We start from the raw sequence: 24039 nt of genomic DNA, 5'->3' as shown, positions 1-24039 counted from the left end.
AGTCCTTTTCCTTCTTTATCTCAGTTTAGGGCTGTTTAACTCTCTAAGCAGGCTTTTTAATGTTTCGCACCTGTTTGTCCTTTGGCTTAGTTGGTCAAAGAGCCTATTTAGTAAAAGGAAAATCTTGATTTTGAATGTCAGCAGTGCTTTCTATTCTTCATCTCATTTTGTGGGTTTTTACCCCAAAAAGAGGACTTTTACTCTTGTTTGTCATCAAATATTAATTTCCCACAGCCCTAATATAGTGCAATTGAGAAAAAAAATTCTCTGCTGTTGAAACACTTTAAAAGGAATTAGAGGATATAATTTTCTTTACAGAATATAGGATGGCATCAAGCTTTACAAATTAAAACCAGTGGTTTTACAGATCTGACTCTGCAAAGTTTGATAGCAGCACAGGAGTTGGTCAAAGAGCCTGTTTAGTAAACAGAAAATCTTGAATTTGAATGCCAGCAGTCCTCTTCCTTCTTTATCTCAGTTTAGGGCTGTTTAACTCTCTAAGCAGGCTTTCTAATGTATCACACCTGTTTGTCCTTTGTCTTAGTTGGTCAAAGAGCCTATTTAGTAAATGGAAAATCTTGAATTTGAATGCCAGCAGTCCTTTTCCTTCTTTATCTCAGTTTAGGGCTGTTTAACTCTCTAAGCAGGCTTTTTAATGTTTCGCACCTGTTTGTCCTTTGGCTTAGTTGGTCAAAGAGCCTATTTAGTAAAAGGAAAATCTTGATTTTGAATGTCAGCAGTGCTTTCTATTCTTCATCTCATTTTGTGGGTTTTTACCCCAAAAAGAGGACTTTTACTCTTGTTTGTCATCAAATATTAATTTCCCACAGCCCTAATATAGTGCAATTGAGAAAAAAAATTCTCTGCTGTTGAAACACTTTAAAAGGAATTAGAGGATATAATTTTCTTTACAGAATATAGGATGGCATCAAGCTTTACCAATTAAAACCAGTGGATTTACAGGTCTGACTCTGCAAAGTTTGATAGCAGCACAGGAGTATTGTAAACTTTCATGCTTGAAGGGTTCCACTGCTTGGGTTAAAAATGAAAACCAAACCATTCAAAATGAAAGAAGAAGCAGATTAATCCGACGAGGATGGGATTCGAACCCATGCATGCAGAGCACAATGGATTAGCAGTCCATCCCCTTAACCACTCGGCCACCTCGTCTACATAGCGCCCGTGCGTTTAGGTGGGAAGATGTTGAGAGGGTTTTTACCAGTCAGTGTTTTTTCACTGAAGATTATATGTTGGCTTTTGTCAGAGTTGCCTTATCTCGTCAACTACAGTGCCTGTTGTTTGAAGTTAGCTTGGGGAAAACTCTATCAGAAATGAACCAGTGCTGAGGTTTTTAATATCAATTAGTCATAATTTTTCCTCATTTTGGTTTTGCCATGGCATTTCTTCAATCTGTCTATTCTGTGTCATAACTTGGAAGCAAAACAAGTCCCAAATTTCAGCTGTGCTAAAAGATGGCTCATTCAATTGCAAAACTTCAAAGCCTTTGTCCTCGATACAGCTTCTGTAAATTTGTCAGTCTTTTAAATGAATGCTCTTCAAAATTTACTTGGCTTCTTAAGTGTTATGACTGAGATTGAAATCTTATTCCATGTTTCTGCTCTACGTGGAATGGAACTCAAGCTCAATATTGTTTTGCTGCGCTAACCAGTTGAATGTTCGATTGGTGCTTCAATCTTCCTTGGATTTCAAATGCATGCCATCTTCTGGTGCTGTGGCTTAGTTTGTTAAAGCGCCTGTCTAGTAAACAGGAGATCCTGAGTTTGAATCTAAGCAGTGCCTTGTTTTCATCTCCTCACAAAGAAGCTTCCTATCTTAAAAATAGGTGTTTCACTTGCGACTGATAGTGCAATTATTAGATTAAAAATCTCTTCTATCTAAGAGATATAAAGGAAGAAAGATGACTTCAAGCATGACAATGTAAAACCAGTTGATTTTGTTTTGAAATGCCTCCTTTCTATGCATCTCTAATCCGTTTATTCAATGTATCTCACCTTTATGTCCTTTGGCTTAGTTGGTCAAAGAACCTGTTTAGTAAACAGAAAATCTTGAATTTGAATGCCAGCAGTGCTATTCTTTCTTTATGTCAGTTTGGGGCTTCTTAACTCTCTAAGCAGGCTTTCTAATGTATCACACCTGTTTGTCCTTTGTCTTAGTTGGTCAAAGAGCCTGTTTAGTAAACAGAAAATCTTGAATTTGAATGCCAGCAGTCCTCTTCCTTCTTTATCTCAGTTTAGGGCTGTTTAACTCTCTAAGCAGGCTTTCTAATGTATCACACCTGTTTGTCCTTTGTCTTAGTTGGTCAAAGAGCCTATTTAGTAAATGGAAAATCTTGAATTTGAATGCCAGCAGTCCTTTTCCTTCTTTATCTCAGTTTAGGGCTGTTTAACTCTCTAAGCAGGCTTTTTAATGTTTCGCACCTGTTTGTCCTTTGGCTTAGTTGGTCAAAGAGCCTATTTAGTAAAAGGAAAATCTTGATTTTGAATGTCAGCAGTGCTTTCTATTCTTCATCTCATTTTGTGGGTTTTTACCCCAAAAAGAGGACTTTTACTCTTGTTTGTCATCAAATATTAATTTCCCACAGCCCTAATATAGTGCAATTGAGAAAAAAAATTCTCTGCTGTTGAAACACTTTAAAAGGAATTAGAGGATATAATTTTCTTTACAGAATATAGGATGGCATCAAGCTTTACAAATTAAAACCAGTGGATTTACAGATCTGACTCTGCAAAGTTTGATAGCAGCACAGGAGTATTGTAAACTTTCATGCTTGAAGTGTCCACCACTTGGGTTAAAAATGAAAACCAAACCATTCAACATGAAAGAAGAAGCAGATTAATCCGACGAGGATGGGATTCGAACCCATGCATGCTGAGCACAATGGATTAGCAGTCCATCGCCTTAACCACTCGGCCACCTCATCTACATAGCGCCTGTGCGTTTAGGTGGGAAGATGTTGAGAGGGTTTTTACCAGTGTTTTTTCACTGAAGATTGTATGTTGGCTTTTGTCAGAGTTGCCTTATCTCGTCAACTACAGTGCCTGTTGTTTGAAGTTAGCTTGGGGAAAACTCTATCAGAAATGAACCAGTGCTGAGGTTTTTAATATCAATTAGTCATAATTTTTCCTCCTTTTGGTTTTGCCATGGCATTTCTTCAATCTGTCTATTCTGTGTCATAACTTGGAAGCAAAACAAGTCCCAAATTTCAGCTGTGCTAAAAGATGGCTCATTCAATTGCAAAACTTCAAAGCCTTTGTCCTCGATACAGCTTCTGTAAATTTGTCAGTCTTTTAAATGAATGCTCTTCAAAATTTACTTGGCTTCTTAAGTGTTATGACTGAGATTGAAATCTTATTCCATGTTTCTGCTCTACGTGGAATGGAACTCAAGCTCAATATTGTTTTGCTGCGCTAACCAGTTGAATGTTCGATTGGTGCTTCAATCTTCCTTGGATTTCAAATGCATGCCATCTTCTGGTGCTGTGGCTTAGTTGGTTAAAGCGCCTGTCTAGTAAACAGGCGATCCTGAGTTCGAATCTCAGCAGTGCCTTGTTTTCGTCTCCTCACAAAGAAGCTTCCTATCTTAAAAATAGGTGTTTCACTTGCGACTGATAGTGCAATTATGAGATTAAAAATCTCTTCTATCTAAGAGATATAAAGGAAGAAAGTTGATTTAGTTTTGAAATGCCTCCTTTCTATGCATCTCTAATCCGTTTATCCAATGTATCTCACCTTTATGTCCTTTGGCTTAGTTGGTCAAAGAGCCTGTTTAGTAAACAGAAAATCTTGAATTTGAATGCCAGCAGTGCTATTCTTTCTTTATGTCAGTTTGGGGCTTCTTAACTCTCTATGCAGGCTTTCTAATGTATCACACCTGTTTGTCCTTTGTCTTAGTTGGTCAAAGAGCCTATTTAGTAAATGGAAAATCTTGAATTTGAATGCCAGCAGTCCTTTTCCTTCTTTATCTCAGTTTAGGGCTGTTTAACTCTCTAAGCAGGCTTTTTAATGTTTCGCACCTGTTTGTCCTTTGGCTTAGTTGGTCAAAGAGCCTATTTAGTAAAAGGAAAATCTTGATTTTGAATGTCAGCAGTGCTTTCTATTCTTCATCTCATTTTGTGGGTTTTTACCCCAAAAAGAGGACTTTTACTCTTGTTTGTCATCAAATATTAATTTCCCACAGCCCTAATATAGTGCAATTGAGAAAAAAAATTCTCTGCTGTTGAAACACTTTAAAAGGAATTAGAGGATATAATTTTCTTTACAGAATATAGGATGGCATCAAGCTTTACAAATTAAAACCAGTGGATTTACAGATCTGACTCTGCAAAGTTTGATAGCAGCACAGGAGTATTGTAAACTTTCATGCTTGAAGTGTCCACCACTTGGGTTAAAAATGAAAACCAAACCATTCAACATGAAAGAAGAAGCAGATTAATCCGACGAGGATGGGATTCGAACCCATGCATGCTGAGCACAATGGATTAGCAGTCCATCGCCTTAACCACTCGGCCACCTCATCTACATAGCGCCTGTGCGTTTAGGTGGGAAGATGTTGAGAGGGTTTTTACCAGTGTTTTTTCACTGAAGATTGTATGTTGGCTTTTGTCAGAGTTGCCTTATCTCGTCAACTACAGTGCCTGTTGTTTGAAGTTAGCTTGGGGAAAACTCTATCAGAAATGAACCAGTGCTGAGGTTTTTAATATCAATTAGTCATAATTTTTCCTCCTTTTGGTTTTGCCATGGCATTTCTTCAATCTGTCTATTCTGTGTCATAACTTGGAAGCAAAACAAGTCCCAAATTTCAGCTGTGCTAAAAGATGGCTCATTCAATTGCAAAACTTCAAAGCCTTTGTCCTCGATACAGCTTCTGTAAATTTGTCAGTCTTTTAAATGAATGCTCTTCAAAATTTACTTGGCTTCTTAAGTGTTATGACTGAGATTGAAATCTTATTCCATGTTTCTGCTCTACGTGGAATGGAACTCAAGCTCAATATTGTTTTGCTGCGCTAACCAGTTGAATGTTCGATTGGTGCTTCAATCTTCCTTGGATTTCAAATGCATGCCATCTTCTGGTGCTGTGGCTTAGTTGGTTAAAGCGCCTGTCTAGTAAACAGGCGATCCTGAGTTTGAATCTCAGCAGTGCCTTGTTTTCGTCTCCTCACAAAGAAGCTTCCTATCTTAAAAATAGGTGTTTCACTTGCGACTGATAGTGCAATTATGAGATTAAAAATCTCTTCTATCTAAGAGATATAAAGGAAGAAAGTTGATTTAGTTTTGAAATGCCTCCTTTCTATGCATCTCTAATCCGTTTATCCAATGTATCTCACCTTTATGTCCTTTGGCTTAGTTGGTCAAAGAGCCTGTTTAGTAAACAGAAAATCTTGAATTTGAATGCCAGCAGTGCTATTCTTTCTTTATGTCAGTTTGGGGCTTCTTAACTCTCTATGCAGGCTTTCTAATGTATCACACCTGTTTGTCCTTTGTCTTAGTTGGTCAAAGAGCCTGTTTAGTAAACAGAAAATCTTGAATTTGAATGCCAGCAGTCCTCTTCCTTCTTTATCTCAGTTTAGGGCTGTTTAACTCTCTAAGCAGGCTTTCTAATGTATCACACCTGTTTGTCCTTTGTCTTAGTTGGTCAAAGAGCCTATTTAGTAAATGGAAAATCTTGAATTTGAATGCCAGCAGTCCTTTTCCTTCTTTATCTCAGTTTAGGGCTGTTTAACTCTCTAAGCAGGCTTTTTAATGTTTCGCACCTGTTTGTCCTTTGGCTTAGTTGGTCAAAGAGCCTATTTAGTAAAAGGAAAATCTTGATTTTGAATGTCAGCAGTGCTTTCTATTCTTCATCTCATTTTGTGGGTTTTTACCCCAAAAAGAGGACTTTTACTCTTGTTTGTCATCAAATATTAATTTCCCACAGCCCTAATATAGTGCAATTGAGAAAAAAAATTCTCTGCTGTTGAAACACTTTAAAAGGAATTAGAGGATATAATTTTCTTTACAGAATATAGGATGGCATCAAGCTTTACAAATTAAAACCAGTGGATTTACAGATCTGACTCTGCAAAGTTTGATAGCAGCACAGGAGTATTGTAAACTTTCATGCTTGAAGTGTCCACCACTTGGGTTAAAAATGAAAACCAAACCATTCAACATGAAAGAAGAAGCAGATTAATCCGACGAGGATGGTATTCGAACCCTTGCATGCAGAGCACAATGGATTAGCTGTCCATAGCCTTAACCACTCGGCCACCTCGTCTACATAGCACCTGTGCGTTTAGGTGGGAAGATGTTGAGAGGGTTTTTACCAGTCAGTGTTTTTTCACTGAAGATTGTATGTTGGCTTTTGTCAGAGTTGCCTTATCTCGTCAACTACAGTGCCTTATCTTGTCAACTACAGTGCCTGTTGTTTGAAGTTAGCTTGGGGAAAACTCTATCAGAAATGAACCAGTGCTGAGGTTTTTAATATCAATTAGTCATAATTTTTCCTCCTTTTGGTTTTGCCATGGCATTTCTTCAATCTGTCTATTCTGTGTCATAACTTGGAAGCAAAACAAGTCCCAAATTTCAGCTGTGCTAAAAAATGGCTCATTCAATTGCAAAACTTCAAAGCCTTTGTCCTCGATACAGCTTCTGTAAATTTGTCAGCCTTTTAAATGAATCCTCTTCAAAATTTACTTGGCTTCTTAAGTGTTATGACTGAGATTGAAATCTTATTCCATGTTTCTGCTCTACGTGGAATGGAACTCAAGCTCAATATTGTTTTGCTGCGCTAACCAGTTGAATGTTCGATTGGTGCTTCAATCTTCCTTGGATTTCAAATGCATGCCATCTTTTGGTGCTGTGGCTTAGTTGGTTAAAGCGCCTGTCTAGTAAACAGGAGATCCTGTGTTCGAATCTCAGCAGTGCCTTGTTTTCATCTCCTCACAAAGAAGCTTCCTATCTTAAAAATAGGTGTTTCACTTGCGACTGATCGTGCAATTATGAGATTAAAAATCTCTTTTATCTAAGACATATAAAGGAAGAAAGATGGCTTCAAGCATGACAATGTAAAACCAGTTGATTTAGTTTTGAAATGCCTCCTTTCTATGCATCTCTAATCCGTTTATCCAATGTATCTCACCTTTATGTCCTTTGGCTTAGTTGGTCAAAGAGCCTGTTTAGTAAACAGAAAATCTTGAATTTGAATGCCAGCAGTGCTATTCTTTCTTTATGTCAGTTTGGGGCTTCTTAACTCTCTAAGCAGGCTTTCTAATGTATCACACCTGTTTGTCCTTTGTCTTAGTTGGTCAAAGAGCCTGTTTAGTAAACAGAAAATCTTGAATTTGAATGCCAGCAGTGCTATTCTTTCTTTATGTCAGTTTGGGGCTTCTTAACTCTCTAAGCAGGCTTTCTAATGTATCACACCTGTTTGTCCTTTGTCTTAGTTGGTCAAAGAGCCTGTTTAGTAAACAGAAAATCTTGAATTTGAATGCCAGCAGTCCTCTTCCTTCTTTATCTCAGTTTAGGGCTGGTTAACTCTCTAAGCAGGCTTTCTAATGTATCACACCTGTTTGTCCTTTGTCTTAGTTGGTCAAAGAGCCTATTTAGTAAACAGAAAATCTTGAATTTGAATGCCAGCAGTCCTCTTCCTTCTTTATCTCAGTTTAGGGCTGTTTAACTCTCTAAGCAGGCTTTCTAATGTATCACACCTGTTTGTCCTTTGTCTTAGTTGGTCAAAGAGCCTGTTTAGTAAACAGAAAATCTTGAATTTGAATGCCAGCAGTCCTCTTCCTTCTTTATCTCAGTTTAGGGCTGTTTAACTCTCTAAGCAGGCTTTCTAATGTATCACACCTGTTTGTCCTTTGTCTTAGTTGGTCAAAGAGCCTATTTAGTAAATGGAAAATCTTGAATTTGAATGCCAGCAGTCCTTTTCCTTCTTTATCTCAGTTTAGGGCTGTTTAACTCTCTAAGCAGGCTTTTTAATGTTTCGCACCTGTTTGTCCTTTGGCTTAGTTGGTCAAAGAGCCTATTTAGTAAAAGGAAAATCTTGATTTTGAATGTCAGCAGTGCTTTCTATTCTTCATCTCATTTTGTGGGTTTTTACCCCAAAAAGAGGACTTTTACTCTTGTTTGTCATCAAATATTAATTTCCCACAGCCCTAATATAGTGCAATTGAGAAAAAAAATTATCTGCTGTTGAAACACTTTAAAAGGAATTAGAGGATATAATTTTCTTTACAGAATATAGGATGGCATCAAGCTTTACAAATTAAAACCAGTGGATTTACAGATCTGACTCTGCAAAGTTTGATAGCAGCACAAGAGTATTGTAAACTTTCATGCATGAAGTGTCCACCGCTTGGGTTAAAAATGAAAACCAAACAATTCAACATGAAAGAAGAAGCAGATTAATCCGACGAGGATGGGATTCGAACCCATGCATGCAGAGTACAATGGATTAGCAGTCCATCGCCTTAACCACTCGGCCACCTCGTCTACATAGTGCCTGTGCGTTTAGGTGGGAAGATGTTGAGAGGGTTTTTACCAGTCAGTGTTTTTTCACTGAAGATTGTATGTTGGCTTTTGTCAGAGTTGCCTTATCTCGTCAACTACAGTGCCTGTTGTTTGAAGTTAGCTTGGGGAAAACTCTATCAGAAATGAACCAGTGCTGAGGTTTTTAATATCAATTAGTCATAATTTTTCCTCCTTTTGGTTTTGCCATGGCATTTCTTCAATCTGTCTATTCTGTGTCATAACTTGGAAGCAAAACAAGTCCCAAATTTCAGCTGTGCTAAAAGATGGCTCATTCAATTGCAAAACTTCAAAGCCTTTGTCCTCGATACAGCTTCTGTAAATTTGTCAGTCTTTTAAATGAATGCTCTTCAAAATTTACTTGGCTTCTTAAGTGTTATGACTGAGATTGAAATCTTATTCCATGTTTCTGCTCTACGTGGAATGGAACTCAAGCTCAATATTGTTTTGCTGCGCTAACCAGTTGAATGTTCGATTGGTGCTTCAATCTTCCTTGGATTTCAAATGCATGCCATCTTCTGGTGCTGTGGCTTAGTTTGTTAAAGCGCCTGTCTAGTAAACAGGAGATCCTGAGTTCGAATCTCAGCAGTGCCTTGTTTTCGTCTCCTCACAAAGAAGCTTCCTATCTTAAAAATAGGTGTTTCACTTGCGACTGATAGTGGAATTATGAGATTAAAAATCTCTTCTATCTACGAGATATAAAGGAAGAAAGATGGCTTCAAGCATGACAATGTAAAACCAGTTGATTTAGTTTTGAAATGCCTCCTTTCTATGCATCTCTAATCCGTTTATTCAATGTATCTCACCTTTATGTCCTTTGGCTTAGTTGGTCAAAGAGCCTGTTTAGTAAACAGAAAATCTTGAATTTGAATGCCAGCAGTGCTATTCTTTCTTTATGTCAGTTTGGGTTTCTTAACTCTCTAAGCAGGCTTTCTAATGTATCACACCTGTTTGTCCTTTGTCTTAGTTGGTCAAAGAGCCTGTTTAGTAAACAGAAAATCTTGAATTTGAATGCCAGCAGTCCTCTTCCTTCTTTATCTCAGTTTAGGGCTGTTTAACTCTCTAAGCAGGCTTTCTAATGTATCACACCTGTTTGTCCTTTGTCTTAGTTGGTCAAAGAGCCTATTTAGTAAATGGAAAATCTTGAATTTGAATGCCAGCAGTCCTTTTCCTTCTTTATCTCAGTTTAGGGCTGTTTAACTCTCTAAGCAGGCTTTTTAATGTTTCGCACCTGTTTGTCCTTTGGCTTAGTTGGTCAAAGAGCCTATTTAGTAAAAGGAAAATCTTGATTTTGAATGTCAGCAGTGCTTTCTATTCTTCATCTCATTTTGTGGGTTTTTACCCCAAAAAGAGGACTTTTACTCTTGTTTGTCATCAAATATTAATTTCCCACAGCCCTAATATAGTGCAATTGAGAAAAAAAACTTCTCTGCTGTTGAAACACTTTAAAAGGAATTAGAGGATATAATTTTCTTTACAGAATATAGGATGGCATCAAGCTTTACCAATTAAAACCAGTGGATTTACAGGTCTGACTCTGCAAAGTTTGATAGCAGCACAGGAGTATTGTAAACTTTCATGCTTGAAGTGTCCACTGCTTGGGTTAAAAATGAAAACCAAACCATTCAACATGAAAGAAGAAGCAGATTAATCCGACGAGGATGGGATTCGAACCCATGCATGCAGAGCACAATGGATTAGCAGTCCATCGCCTTAACCACTCGGCCACCTCGTCTACATAGCACCCGTGTGTTTAGGTGGGAAGATGTTGAGAGGGTTTTTACCAGTCAGTGTTTTTTCACTGAAGATTGTATGTTGGCTTTTGTCAGAGTTGCCTTATCTCGTCAACTACAGTGCCTGTTGTTTGAAGTTAGCTTGGGGAAAACTCTATCAGAAATGAACCAGTGCTGACGTTTTTAATATCAATTAGTCATAATTTTTCCTCCTTTTGGTTTTGCCATGGCATTTCTTCAATCTGTCTATTCTGTGTCATAACTTGGAAGCAAAACAAGTCCCAAATTTCAGCTGTGCTAAAAGATGGCTCATTCAATTGCAAAACTTCAAAGCCTTTGTCCTCGATACAGCTTCTGTAAATTTGTCAGTCTTTTAAATGAATGCTCTTCAAAATTTACTTGGCTTCTTAAGTGTTATGACTGAGATTGAAATCTTATTCCATGTTTCTGCTCTACGTGGAATGGAACTCAAGCTCAATATTGTTTTGCTGCGCTAACCAGTTGAATGTTCGATTGGTGCTTCAATCTTCCTTGGATTTCAAATGCATGCCATCTTCTGGTGCTGTGGCTTAGTTTGTTAAAGCGCCTGTCTAGTAAACAGGAGATCCTGAGTTTGAATCTCAGCAGTGCCTTGTTTTCATCTCCTCACAAAGAAGCTTCCTATCTTAAAAATAGGTGTTTCACTTGCGACTGATAGTGCAATTATGAGATTAAAATTCTCTTCTATCTAAGAGATATAAAGGAAGAAAGATGGCTTCAAGCATGACAATGTAAAACCAGTTGATTTAGTTTTGAAATGCCTCCTTTCTATGCATCTCTAATCCGTTTATCCAATGTATCTCACCTTTATGTCCTTTGGCTTAGGCCGGTTTCACACTAGCGCATTTTCAGCGCGCGCACGGCCGGGGGTAGCTCCACCCCCGATCCGGCTCTCTGCCCGGCGTGTCCGCCCCTTCCTTGTAGCGCCGCCTCCTAGCGGACAGCGACGCCTGCGATCGGTGCACCTTATCTTTAGCATAGGGTGCGCCGATCGTGCGCAGGTCGTGCGCTAGTTGCGCTTTGACCTGCGCTGCGCACTTTTGACGGTGCGCCGTGCGCGCCAAAATCAAACTTTTCGGATTTTGGCGCGCACGGCGCACCGTCAAAAGTGCGCAGCGCAGGTCAAAGCGCAACTAGCGCACGGCCTGCGCACGATCGGCGCACCCTATGCTAAAGATAGGGTGCGCCGATCGCAGGCGCCGCTGTCCGCTAGGAGGCGGCGCTACAAGGAAGGGGCGGGCACGCCGGGCAGAGAGCCGGCTCGGGGGCGGAGCTACCCCCGGCCGTGCGCGCGCTGAAAATGCGCTAGTGTGAAACCGGCCTTAGTTGGTCAAAGAGCCTGTTTAGTAAACAGAAAATCTTGAATTTGAATGCCAGCAGTGCTATTCTTTCTTTATGTCAGTTTGGGGCTTCTTAACTCTCTAAGCAGGCTTTCTAATGTATCACACCTGTTTGTCCTTTGTCTTAGTTGGTCAAAGAGCCTGTTTAGTAAACAGAAAATCTTGAATTTGAATGCCAGCAGTCCTCTTCCTTCTTTATCTCAGTTTAGGGCTGTTTAACTCTCTAAGCAGGCTTTCTAATGTATCACACCTGTTTGTCCTTTGTCTTAGTTGGTCAAAGAGCCTATTTAGTAAATGGAAAATCTTGAATTTGAATGCCAGCAGTCCTTTTCCTTCTTTATCTCAGTTTAGGGCTGTTTAACTCTCTAAGCAGGCTTTTTAATGTTTCGCACCTGTTTGTCCTTTGGCTTAGTTGGTCAAAGAGCCTATTTAGTAAAAGGAAAATCTTGATTTTGAATGTCAGCAGTGCTTTCTATTCTTCATCTCATTTTGTGGGTTTTTACCCCAAAAAGAGGACTTTTACTCTTGTTTGTCATCAAATATTAATTTCCCACAGCCCTAATATAGTGCAATTGAGAAAAAAAATTCTCTGCTGTTGAAACACTTTAAAAGGAATTAGAGGATATAATTTTCTTTACAGAATATAGAATGGCATCAAGCTTTACCAATTAAAACCAGTGGATTTACAGGTCTGACTCTGCAAAGTTTGATAGCAGCACAGGAGTATTGTAAACTTTCATGCTTGAAGTGTCCACTGCTTGGGTTAAAAATGAAAACCAAACCATTCAACATGAAAGAAGAAGCAGATTAATCCGACGAGGATGGGATTCGAACCCATGCACGCAGAGCACAATGGATTAGCAGTCCATCGCCTTAACCACTCGGCCACCTCGTCTACATAGCGCCCGTGCGTTTAGGTGGGAAGATGTTGAGAGGGTTTTTACCAGTCAGTGTTTTTTCACTGAAGATTGTATGTTGGCTTTTGTCAGAGTTGCCTTATCTCGTCAACTACAGTGCCTGTTGTTTGAAGTTAGCTTGGGGAAAACTCTATCAGAAATGAACCAGTGCTGAGGTTTTTAATATCAATTAGTCATAATTTTTCCTCCTTTTGGTTTTGCCATGGCATTTCTTCAATCTGTCTATTCTGTGTCATAACTTGGAAGCAAAACAAGTCCCAAATTTCAGCTGTGCTAAAAGATGGCTCATTCAATTGCAAAACTTCAAAGCCTTTGTCCTCGATACAGCTTCTGTAAATTTGTCAGTCTTTTAAATGAATGCTCTTCAAAATTTACTTGGCTTCTTAAGTGTTATGACTGAGATTGAAATCTTATTCCATGTTTCTGCTCTACGTGGAATGGAACTCAAGCTCAATATTGTTTTGCTGCGCTAACCAGTTGAATGTTCGATTGGTGCTTCAATCTTCCTTGGATTTCAAATGCATGCCATCTCCTGGTGCTGTGGCTTAGTTTGGTAAAGCGCCTGTCTAGTAAACAGGAGATCCTGAGTTTGAATCTCAGCAGTGCCTTGTTTTCATCTCCTCACAAAGAAGCTTCCTATCTTAAAAATAGGTGTTTCACTTGCGACTGATAGTGCAATTATGAGATTAAAAATCTCTTCTATCTAAGAGATATAAAGGAAGAAAGATGGCTTCAAGCATGACAATGTAAAACCAGTTGATTTAGTTTTGAAATGCCTCCTTTCTATGCATCTCTAATCCGTTTATCCAATGTATCTCACCTTTATGTCCTTTGGCTTAGTTGGTCAAAGAGCCTGTTTAGTAAACAGAAAATCTTGAATTTGAATGCCAGCAGTGCTATTCTTTCTTTATGTCAGTTTGGGGCTTCTTAACTCTCTATGCAGGCTTTCTAATGTTTCACACCTGTTTGTCCTTTGTCTTAGTTGGTCAAAGAGCCTGTTTAGTAAACAGAAAATCTTGAATTTGAATGCCAGCAGTCCTCTTCCTTTTTTATCTCAGTTTAGGGCTGTTTAACTCTCTAAGCAGGCTTTCTAATGTATCACACCTGTTTGTCCTTTGTCTTAGTTGGTCAAAGAGCCTATTTAGTAAATGGAAAATCTTGAATTTGAATGCCAGCAGTCCTTTTCCTTCTTTATCTCAGTTTAGGGCTGTTTAACTCTCTAAGCAGGCTTTTTAATGTTTCGCACCTGTTTGTCCTTTGGCTTAGTTGGTCAAAGAGCCTATTTAGTAAAAGGAAAATCTTGATTTTGAATGTCAGCAGTGCTTTCTATTCTTCATCTCATTTTGTGGGTTTTTACCCCAAAAAGAGGACTTTTACTCTTGTTTGTCATCAAATATTAATTTCCCACAGCCCTAATATAGTGCAATTGAGAAAAAAAATTCTCTGCTGTTGAAACACTTTAAAAGGAATTAGAGGATATAATTTTCTTTACAGAATATAGGATGGCATCAAGCTTTACCAATTAAAACCAGTGGATTTACAGGTCTGACTCTGCAAAGTTTGATAGCAGCACAGGAGTATTGTAAACTTTCATGCTTGAAGTGTCCACTGCTTGGGTTAAAAATGAAAACCAAACCATTCAACATGAAAGAAGAAGCAGATTAATCCGACGAGGATGGGATTCGAACCCATGCATGCAGAGCACAATGGATTAGCAGTCCATCGCCTTAACCACTCGGCCACCTCGTCTACATAGTGCCTGTGCGTTTAGGTGGGAAGATGTTGAGAGGGTTTTTACCAGTCAGTGTTTTTTCACTGAAGATTGTATGTTGGCTTTTGTCAGAGTTGCCTTATCTCGTCAACTACAGTGCCTGTTGTTTGAAGTTAGCTTGGGGAAAACTCTATCAGAAATGAACCAGTGCTGAGGTTTTTAATATCAATTAGTCATAATTTTTCCTCCTTTTGGTTTTGCCATGGCATTTCTTCAATCTGTCTATTCTGTGTCATAACTTGGAAGCAAAACAAGTCCCAAATTTCAGCTGTGCTAAAAGATGGCTCATTCAATTGCAAAACTTCAAAGCCTTTGTCCTCGATACAGCTTCTGTAAATTTGTCAGTCTTTTAAATGAATGCTCTTCAAAATTTACTTGGCTTCTTAAGTGTTATGACTGAGATTGAAATCTTATTCCATGTTTCTGCTCTACGTGGAATGGAACTCAAGCTCAATATTGTTTTGCTGCGCTAACCAGTTGAATGTTCGATTGGTGCTTCAATCTTCCTTGGATTTCAAATGCATGCCATCTTCTGGTGCTGTGGCTTAGTTTGTTAAAGCGCCTGTCTAGTAAACAGGAGATCCTGAGTTTGAATCTCAGCAGTGCCTTGTTTTCGTCTCCTCACAAAGAAGCTTCCTATCTTAAAAATAGGTGTTTCACTTGCGACTGATAGTGGAATTATGAGATTAAAAATCTCTTCGATCTACGAGATATAAAGGAAGAAAGATGGCTTCAAGCATGACAATGTAAAACCAGTTGATTTAGTTTTGAAATGCCTCCTTTCTATGCATCTCTAATCCTTTTATCCAATGTATCTCACCTTTATGTCCTTTGGCTTAGTTGGTCAAAGAGCCTGTTTAGTAAACAGAAAATCTTGAATTTGAATGCCAGCAGTGCTATTCTTTCTTTATGTCAGTTTGGGGCTTCTTAACTCTCTAAGCAGGCTTTCTAATGTATCACACCTGTTTGTCCTTTGTCTTAGTTGGTCAAAGAGCCTGTTTAGTAAACAGAAAATCTTGAATTTGAATGCCAGCAGTCCTCTTCCTTCTTTATCTCAGTTTAGGGCTGTTTAACTCTCTAAGCAGGCTTTCTAATGTATCACACCTGTTTGTCCTTTGTCTTAGTTGGTCAAAGAGCCTATTTAGTAAATGGAAAATCTTGAATTTGAATGCCAGCAGTCCTTTTCCTTCTTTATCTCAGTTTAGGGCTGTTTAACTCTCTAAGCAGGCTTTTTAATGTTTCGCACCTGTTTGTCCTTTGGCTTAGTTGGTCAAAGAGCCTATTTAGTAAAAGGAAAATCTTGATTTTGAATGTCAGCAGTGCTTTCTATTCTTCATCTCATTTTGTGGGTTTTTACCCCAAAAAGAGGACTTTTACTCTTGTTTGTCATCAAATATTAATTTCCCACAGCCCTAATATAGTGCAATTGAGAAAAAAAATTCTCTGCTGTTGAAACACTTTAAAAGGAATTAGAGGATATAATTTTCTTTACAGAATATAGGATGGCATCAAGCTTTACCAATTAAAACCAGTGGATTTACAGGTCTGACTCTGCAAAGTTTGATAGCAGCACAGGAGTATTGTAAACTTTCATGCTTGAAGTGTCCACTGCTTGGGTTAAAAATGAAAACCAAACCATTCAACATGAAAGAAGAAGCAGATTAATCCGACGAGGATGGGATTCGAACCCATGCATGCAGAGCACAATGGATTAGCAGTCCATCGCCTTAACCACTCGGCCACCTCGTCTACATAGTGCCTGTGCGTTTAGGTGGGAAGATGTTGAGAGGGTTTTTACCAGTCAGTGTTTTTTCACTGAAGATTGTATGTTGGCTTTTGTCAGAGTTGCCTTATCTCGTCAACTACAGTGCCTGTTGTTTGAAGTTAGCTTGGGGAAAACTCTATCAGAAATGAACCAGTGCTGAGGTTTTTAATATCAATTAGTCATAATTTTTCCTCCTTTTGGTTTTGCCATGGCATTTCTTCAATCTGTCTATTCTGTGTCATAACTTGGAAGCAAAACAAGTCCCAAATTTCAGCTGTGCTAAAAGATGGCTCATTCAATTGCAAAACTTCAAAGCCTTTGTCCTCGATACAGCTTCTGTAAATTTGTCAGTCTTTTAAATGAATGCTCTTCAAAATTTACTTGGCTTCTTAAGTGTTATGACTGAGATTGAAATCTTATTCCATGTTTCTGCTCTACGTGGAATGGAACTCAAGCTCAATATTGTTTTGCTGCGCTAACCAGTTGAATGTTCGATTGGTGCTTCAATCTTCCTTGGATTTCAAATGCATGCCATCTTCTGGTGCTGTGGCTTAGTTTGTTAAAGCGCCTGTCTAGTAAACAGGAGATCCTGAGTTTGAATCTCAGCAGTGCCTTGTTTTCGTCTCCTCACAAAGAAGCTTCCTATCTTAAAAATAGGTGTTTCACTTGCGACTGATAGTGGAATTATGAGATTAAAAATCTCTTCGATCTACGAGATATAAAGGAAGAAAGATGGCTTCAAGCATGACAATGTAAAACCAGTTGATTTAGTTTTGAAATGCCTCCTTTCTATGCATCTCTAATCCTTTTATCCAATGTATCTCACCTTTATGTCCTTTGGCTTAGTTGGTCAAAGAGCCTGTTTAGTAAACAGAAAATCTTGAATTTGAATGCCAGCAGTGCTATTCTTTCTTTATGTCAGTTTGGGGCTTCTTAACTCTCTAAGCAGGCTTTCTAATGTATCACACCTGTTTGTCCTTTGTCTTAGTTGGTCAAAGAGCCTGTTTAGTAAACAGAAAATCTTGAATTTGAATGCCAGCAGTCCTCTTCCTTCTTTATCTCAGTTTAGGGCTGTTTAACTCTCTAAGCAGGCTTTCTAATGTATCACACCTGTTTGTCCTTTGTCTTAGTTGGTCAAAGAGCCTATTTAGTAAATGGAAAATCTTGAATTTGAATGCCAGCAGTCCTTTTCCTTCTTTATCTCAGTTTAGGGCTGTTTAACTCTCTAAGCAGGCTTTTTAATGTTTCGCACCTGTTTGTCCTTTGGCTTAGTTGGTCAAAGAGCCTATTTAGTAAAAGGAAAATCTTGATTTTGAATGTCAGCAGTGCTTTCTATTCTTCATCTCATTTTGTGGGTTTTTACCCCAAAAAGAGGACTTTTACTCTTGTTTGTCATCAAATATTAATTTCCCACAGCCCTAATATAGTGCAATTGAGAAAAAAAATTCTCTGCTGTTGAAACACTTTAAAAGGAATTAGAGGATATAATTTTCTTTACAGAATATAGGATGGCATCAAGCTTTACCAATTAAAACCAGTGGATTTACAGGTCTGACTCTGCAAAGTTTGATAGCAGCACAGGAGTATTGTAAACTTTCATGCTTGAAGTGTCCACTGCTTGGGTTAAAAATGAAAACCAAACCATTCAACATGAAAGAAGAAGCAGATTAATCCGACGAGGATGGGATTCGAACCCATGCATGCAGAGCACAATGGATTAGCAGTCCATCGCCTTAACCACTCGGCCACCTCGTCTACATAGCGCCCGTGCGTTTAGGTGGGAAGATGTTGAGAGGGTTTTTACCAGTCAGTGTTTTTTCACTGAAGATTGTATGTTGGCTTTTGTCAGAGTTGCCTTATCTCGTCAACTACAGTGCCTGTTGTTTGAAGTTAGCTTGGGGAAAACGCTATCAGAAATGAACCAGTGCTGAGGTTTTTAATATCAATTAGTCATAATTTTTCCTCCTTTTGGTTTTGCCATGGCATTTCTTCAATCTGTCTATTCTGTGTCATAACTTGGAAGCAAAACAAGTCCCAAATTTCAGCTGTGCTAAAAGATGGCTCATTCAATTGCAAAACTTCAAAGCCTTTGTCCTCGATACAACTTCTGTAAATTTGTCAGTCTTTTAAATGAATGCTCTTCAAAATTTACTTGGCTTCTTAAGTGTTATGACTGAGATTGAAATCTTATTCCATGTTTCTGCTCTACGTGGAATGGAACTCAAGCTCAATATTGTTTTGCTGCGCTAACCAGTTGAATGTTCGATTGGTGCTTCAATCTTCCTTGGATTTCAAATGCATGCCATCTGCTGGTGCTGTGGCTTAGTTGGTTAAAGTGCCTGTCTAGTAAACAGGAGATCCTGAGTTCGAATCTCAGCAGTGCCTTGTTTTCGTCTCCTCACAAAGAACACTTTAAAAGGAATTAGAGGATATAATTTTCTTTACAGAATATAGGATGGCATCAAGCTTTACCAATTAAAACCAGTGGATTTACAGGTCTGACTCTGCAAAGTTTGATAGCAGCACAGGAGTATTGTAAACTTTCATGCTTGAAGTGTCCACTGCTTGGGTTAAAAATGAAAACCAAACCATTCAACATGAAAGAAGAAGCAGATTAATCCGACGAGGATGGGATTCGAACCCATGCATGGAGAGCACAATGGATGAGCAGTCCATCGCCTTAACCACTCGGCCACCTCGTCTACATAGCGCCCGTGCGTTTAGGTGGGAAGATGTTGAGAGGGTTTTTACCAGTCAGTGTTTTTTCACTGAAGATTGTATGTTGGCTTTTGTCAGAGTTGCCTTATCTCGTCAACTACAGTGCCTGTTGTTTGAAGTTAGCTTGGGGAAAACGCTATCAGAAATGAACCAGTGCTGAGGTTTTTAATATCAATTAGTCATAATTTTTCCTCCTTTTGGTTTTGCCATGGCATTTCTTCAATCTGTCTATTCTGTGTCATAACTTGGAAGCAAAACAAGTCCCAAATTTCAGCTGTGCTAAAAGATGGCTCATTCAATTGCAAAACTTCAAAGCCTTTGTCCTCGATACAACTTCTGTAAATTTGTCAGTCTTTTAAATGAATGCTCTTCAAAATTTACTTGGCTTCTTAAGTGTTATGACTGAGATTGAAATCTTATTCCATGTTCCTGCTCTACGTGGAATGGAACTCAAGCTCAATATTGTTTTGCTGCGCTAACCAGTTGAATGTTCGATTGGTGCTTCAATCTTCCTTGGATTTCAAATGCATGCCATCTGCTGGTGCTGTGGCTTAGTTGGTTAAAGCGCCTGTCTAGTAAACAGGAGATCCTGAGTTCGAATCTCAGCAGTGCCTTGTTTTCGTCTCCTCACAAAGAAGCTTCCTATCTTAAAAATAGGTGTTTCACTTGCTACTGATAGTGGAATTATGAGATTAAAAATCTCTTCTATCTACGAGATATAAAGGAAGAAAGATGGCTTCAAGCGTGACAATGTAAAACCAGTTGATTTAGTTTTGAAATGCCTCCTTTCTATGCATCTCTAATCCGTTTATCCAATGTATCTCACCTTTATGTCCTTTGGCTTAGGCCGGTTTGGCTTGTAGCGCCGCTGTCCGCTAGGAGGCGGCGCTACAAGGAAGGGGCGGGCACGCCGGGCAGAGAGCCGGCTCGGGGGCGGAGCTACCCCCGGCCGTGCGCGCGCTGAAAATGCGCTAGTGTGAAACCGGCCTTAGTTGGTCAAAGAGCCTGTTTAGTAAACAGAAAATCTTGAATTTGAATGCCAGCAGTGCTATTCTTTCTTTATGTCAGTTTGGGGCTTCTTAACTCTCTAAGCAGGCTTTCTAATGTATCACACCTGTTTGTCCTTTGGCTTAGTTGGTCAAAGAGCCTGTTTAGTAAACAGAAAATCTTGAATTTGAATGCCAGCAGTGCTATTCTTTCTTTATGTCAGTTTGGGGCTTCTTAACTCTCTATGCAGGCTTTCTAATGTTTCACACCTGTTTGTCCTTTGTCTTAGTTGGTCAAAGAGCCTGTTTAGTAAACAGAAAATCTTGAATTTGAATGCCAGCAGTCCTCTTCCTTCTTTATCTCAGTTTAGGGCTGTTTAACTCTCTAAGCAGGCTTTCTAATGTATCACACCTGTTTGTCCTTTGTCTTAGTTGGTCAAAGAGCCTATTTAGTAAATGGAAAATCTTGAATTTGAATGCCAGCAGTCCTTTTCCTTCTTTATCTCAGTTTAGGGCTGTTTAACTCTCTAAGCAGGCTTTTTAATGTTTCGCACCTGTTTGTCCTTTGGCTTAGTTGGTCAAAGAGCCTATTTAGTAAAAGGAAAATCTTGATTTTGAATGTCAGCAGTGCTTTCTATTCTTCATCTCATTTTGTGGGTTTTTACCCCAAAAAGAGGACTTTTACTCTTGTTTGTCATCAAATATTAATTTCCCACAGCCCTAATATAGTGCAATTGAGAAAAAAAATTCTCTGCTGTTGAAACACTTTAAAAGGAATTAGAGGATATAATTTTCTTTACAGAATATAGGATGGCATCAAGCTTTACCAATTAAAACCAGTGGATTTACAGGTCTGACTCTGCAAAGTTTGATAGCAGCACAGGAGTATTGTAAACTTTCATGCTTGAAGGGTTCCACTGCTTGGGTTAAAAATGAAAACCAAACCATTCAACATGAAAGAAGAAGCAGATTAATCCGACGAGGATGGGATTCGAACACATGCATGCAGAGCACAATGGATTAGCAGTCCATCGCCTTAACCACTCGGCCACCTCGTCTACATAGCGCCCGTGCGTTTAGGTGGGAAGATGTTGAGAGGGTTTTTACCAGTCAGTGTTTTTTCACTGAAGATTGTATGTTGGCTTTTGTCAGAGTTGCCTTATCTCGTCAACTACAGTGCCTGTTGTTTGAAGTTAGCTTGGGGAAAACTCTATCAGAAATGAACCAGTGCTGAGGTTTTTAATATCAATTAGTCATAATTTTTCCTCCTTTTGGTTTTGCCATGGCATTTCTTCAATCTGTCTATTCTGTGTCATAACTTGGAAGCAAAACAAGTCCCAAATTTCAGCTGTGCTAAAAGATTGCTCATTCAATTGCAAAACTTCAAAGCCTTTGTCCTCGATACAGCTTCTGTAAATTTGTCAGTCTTTTAAATGAATGCTCTTCAAAATTTACTTGGCTTCTTAAGTGTTATGACTGAGATTGAAATCTTATTCCATGTTTCTGCTCTACGTGGAATGGAACTCAAGCTCAATATTGTTTTGCTGCGCTAACCAGTTGAATGTTCGATTGGTGCTTCAATCTTCCTTGGATTTCAAATGCATGCCATCTTCTGGTGCTGTGGCTTAGTTTGTTAAAGCGCCTGTCTAGTAAACAGGAGATCCTGAGTTTGAATCTCAGCAGTGCCTTGTTTTCATCTCCTCACAAAGAAGCTTCCTATCTTAAAAATAGGTGTTTCACTTGCGACTGATAGTGCAATTATGAGATTAAAAATCTCTTCTATCTAAGAGATATAAAGGAAGAAAGATGGCTTCAAGCATGACAATATAAAACCAGTTGATTTAGTTTTGAAATGCCTCCTTTCTATGCATCTCTAATCCGTTTATCCAATGTATCTCACCTTTATGTCGTTTGGCTTAGTTGGTCAAAGAGCCTGTTTAGTAAACAGAAAATCTTGAATTTGAATGCCAGCAGTGCTATTCTTTCTTTATGTCAGTTTGGGGCTTCTTAACTCTCTATGCAGGCTTTCTAATGTATCACACCTGTTTGTCCTTTGTCTTAGTTGGTCAAAGAGCCTGTTTAGTAAACAGAAAATCTTGAATTTGAATGCCAGCAGTCCTCTTCCTTCTTTATCTCAGTTTAGGGCTGTTTAACTCTCTAAGCAGGCTTTCTAATGTATCACACCTGTTTGTCCTTTGTCTTAGTTGATCAAAGAGCCTATTTAGTAAATGGAAAATCTTGAATTTGAATGCCAGCAGTCCTTTTCCTTCTTTATCTCAGTTTAGGGCTGTTTAACTCTCAAAGCAGGCTTTTTAATGTTTCGCACCTGTTTGTCCTTTGGCTTAGTTGGTCAAAGAGCCTATTTAGTAAAAGGAAAATCTTGATTTTGAATGTCAGCAGTGCTTTCTATTCTTCATCTCATTTTGTGGGTTTTTACCCCAAAAAGAGGACTTTTAATCTTGTTTGTCATCAAATATTAATTTCCCACAGCCCTAATATAGTGCAATTGAGAAAAAAAATTCTCTGCTGTTGAAACACTTTAAAAGGAATTAGAGGATATAATTTTCTTTACAGAATATAGGATGGCATCAAGCTTTACCAATTAAAACCAGTGGATTTACAGGTCTGACTCTGCAAAGTTTGATAGCAGCACAGGAGTATTGTAAACTTTCATGCTTGAAGTGTCCACTGCTTGGGTTAAAAATGAAAACCAAACCATTCAACATGAAAGAAGAAGCAGATTAATCCGACGAGGATGGGATTCGAACCCATGCATGCAGAGCACAATGGATTAGCAGTCCATCGCCTTAACCACTCGGCCACCTCGTCTACATAGTGCCTGTGCGTTTAGGTGGGAAGATGTTGAGAGGGTTTTTACCAGTCAGTGTTTTTTCACTGAAGATTGTATGTTGGCTTTTGTCAGAGTTGCCTTATCTCGTCAACTACAGTGCCTGTTGTTTGAAGTTAGCTTGGGGAAAACTCTATCAGAAATGAACCAGTGCTGAGGTTTTTAATATCAATTAGTCATAATTTTTCCTCCTTTTGGTTTTGCCATGGCATTTCTTCAATCTGTCTATTCTGTGTCATAACTTGGAAGCAAAACAAGTCCCAAATTTCAGCTGTGCTAAAAGATGGCTCAATCAATTGCAAAACTTCAAAGCCTTTGTCCTCGATACAGCTTCTGTAAATTTGTCAGTCTTTTAAATGAATGCTCTTCAAAATTTACTTGGCTTCTTAAGTGTTATGACTGAGATTGAAATCTTATTCCATGTTTCTGCTCTACGTGGAATGGAACTCAAGCTCAATATTGTTTTGCTGCGCTAACCAGTTGAATGTTCGATTGGTGCTTCAATCTTCCTTGGATTTCAAATGCATGCCATCTTCTGGTGCTGTGGCTTAGTTTGTTAAAGCGCCTGTCTATTAAACAGGAGATCCTGAGTTTGAATCTCAGCAGTGCCTTGTTTTCGTCTCCTCACAAAGAAGCTTCCTATCTTAAAAATAGGTGTTTCACTTGCGACTGATAGTGGAATTATGAGATTAAAAATCTCTTCGATCTACGAGATATAAAGGAAGAAAGATGGCTTCAAGCATGACAATGTAAAACCAGTTGATTTAGTTTTGAAATGCCTCCTTTCTATGCATCTCTAATCCTTTTATCCAATGTATCTCACCTTTATGTCCTTTGGCTTAGTTGGTCAAAGAGCCTGTTTAGTAAACAGAAAATCTTGAATTTGAATGCCAGCAGTGCTATTCTTTCTTTATGTCAGTTTGGGGCTTCTTAACTCTCTATGCAGGCTTTCTAATGTATCACACCTGTTTGTCCTTTGTCTTAGTTGGTCAAAGAGCCTGTTTAGTAAACAGAAAATCTTGAATTTGAATGCCAGCAGTCCTCTTCCTTCTTTATCTCAGTTTAGGGCTGTTTAACTCTCTAAGCAGGCTTTCTAATGTATCACACCTGTTTGTCCTTTGTCTTAGTTGGTCAAAGAGCCTATTTAGTAAATGGAAAATCTTGAATTTGAATGCCAGCAGTCCTTTTCCTTCTTTATCTCAGTTTAGGGCTGTTTAACTCTCTAAGCAGGCTTTTTAATGTTTCGCACCTGTTTGTCCTTTGGCTTAGTTGGTCAAAGAGCCTATTTAGTAAAAGGAAAATCTTGATTTTGAATGTCAGCAGTGCTTTCTATTCTTCATCTCATTTTGTGGGTTTTTACCCCAAAAAGAGGACTTTTAATCTTGTTTGTCATC

General features: G+C 38.7%; 10 non-coding genes across 10 annotated transcripts; 2 read left to right on the top strand and 8 right to left on the bottom strand.

Annotated features, from left to right (window-relative positions):
- Nucleotides 1-2859: 2859 nt before the first annotated feature.
- TRNAS-GCU (transfer RNA serine (anticodon GCU)) lies at nucleotides 2860-2941 on the bottom strand. Its single transcript has one exon. It is a non-coding gene; the product is annotated as a tRNA-Ser (tRNA).
- Nucleotides 2942-4454: 1513 nt separating this feature from the next.
- Nucleotides 4455-4536, bottom strand: TRNAS-GCU (transfer RNA serine (anticodon GCU)). The gene has a single exon. It is a non-coding gene; the product is annotated as a tRNA-Ser (tRNA).
- Nucleotides 4537-10181: 5645 nt separating this feature from the next.
- TRNAS-GCU (transfer RNA serine (anticodon GCU)) lies at nucleotides 10182-10263 on the bottom strand. Its single transcript has one exon. It is a non-coding gene; the product is annotated as a tRNA-Ser (tRNA).
- Nucleotides 10264-12453: 2190 nt separating this feature from the next.
- On the bottom strand, nucleotides 12454-12535 carry TRNAS-GCU (transfer RNA serine (anticodon GCU)). Its single transcript has one exon. It is a non-coding gene; the product is annotated as a tRNA-Ser (tRNA).
- Nucleotides 12536-14224: 1689 nt separating this feature from the next.
- TRNAS-GCU (transfer RNA serine (anticodon GCU)) lies at nucleotides 14225-14306 on the bottom strand. The gene has a single exon. It is a non-coding gene; the product is annotated as a tRNA-Ser (tRNA).
- Nucleotides 14307-15995: 1689 nt separating this feature from the next.
- Nucleotides 15996-16077, bottom strand: TRNAS-GCU (transfer RNA serine (anticodon GCU)). The gene has a single exon. It is a non-coding gene; the product is annotated as a tRNA-Ser (tRNA).
- A 1689-nt stretch (nucleotides 16078-17766) lies between these two features.
- On the bottom strand, nucleotides 17767-17848 carry TRNAS-GCU (transfer RNA serine (anticodon GCU)). Its single transcript has one exon. It is a non-coding gene; the product is annotated as a tRNA-Ser (tRNA).
- A 1503-nt stretch (nucleotides 17849-19351) lies between these two features.
- Nucleotides 19352-19425, top strand: TRNAT-AGU (transfer RNA threonine (anticodon AGU)). The gene has a single exon. It is a non-coding gene; the product is annotated as a tRNA-Thr (tRNA).
- A 3119-nt stretch (nucleotides 19426-22544) lies between these two features.
- Nucleotides 22545-22626, bottom strand: TRNAS-GCU (transfer RNA serine (anticodon GCU)). Its single transcript has one exon. It is a non-coding gene; the product is annotated as a tRNA-Ser (tRNA).
- Nucleotides 22627-23182: 556 nt separating this feature from the next.
- Nucleotides 23183-23256, top strand: TRNAN-AUU (transfer RNA asparagine (anticodon AUU)). The gene has a single exon. It is a non-coding gene; the product is annotated as a tRNA-Asn (tRNA).
- Nucleotides 23257-24039: the final 783 nt, after the last annotated feature.

This window comes from Dendrobates tinctorius, unplaced genomic scaffold, assembly GCF_039654945.1.
Source record: "Dendrobates tinctorius isolate UK_male_01 unplaced genomic scaffold, ASM3965494v1 ptg000254l, whole genome shotgun sequence".
NCBI lineage: Eukaryota > Metazoa > Chordata > Amphibia > Anura > Dendrobatidae > Dendrobates > Dendrobates tinctorius.
This window is presented reverse-complemented; position numbering and strand designations above follow the sequence as displayed.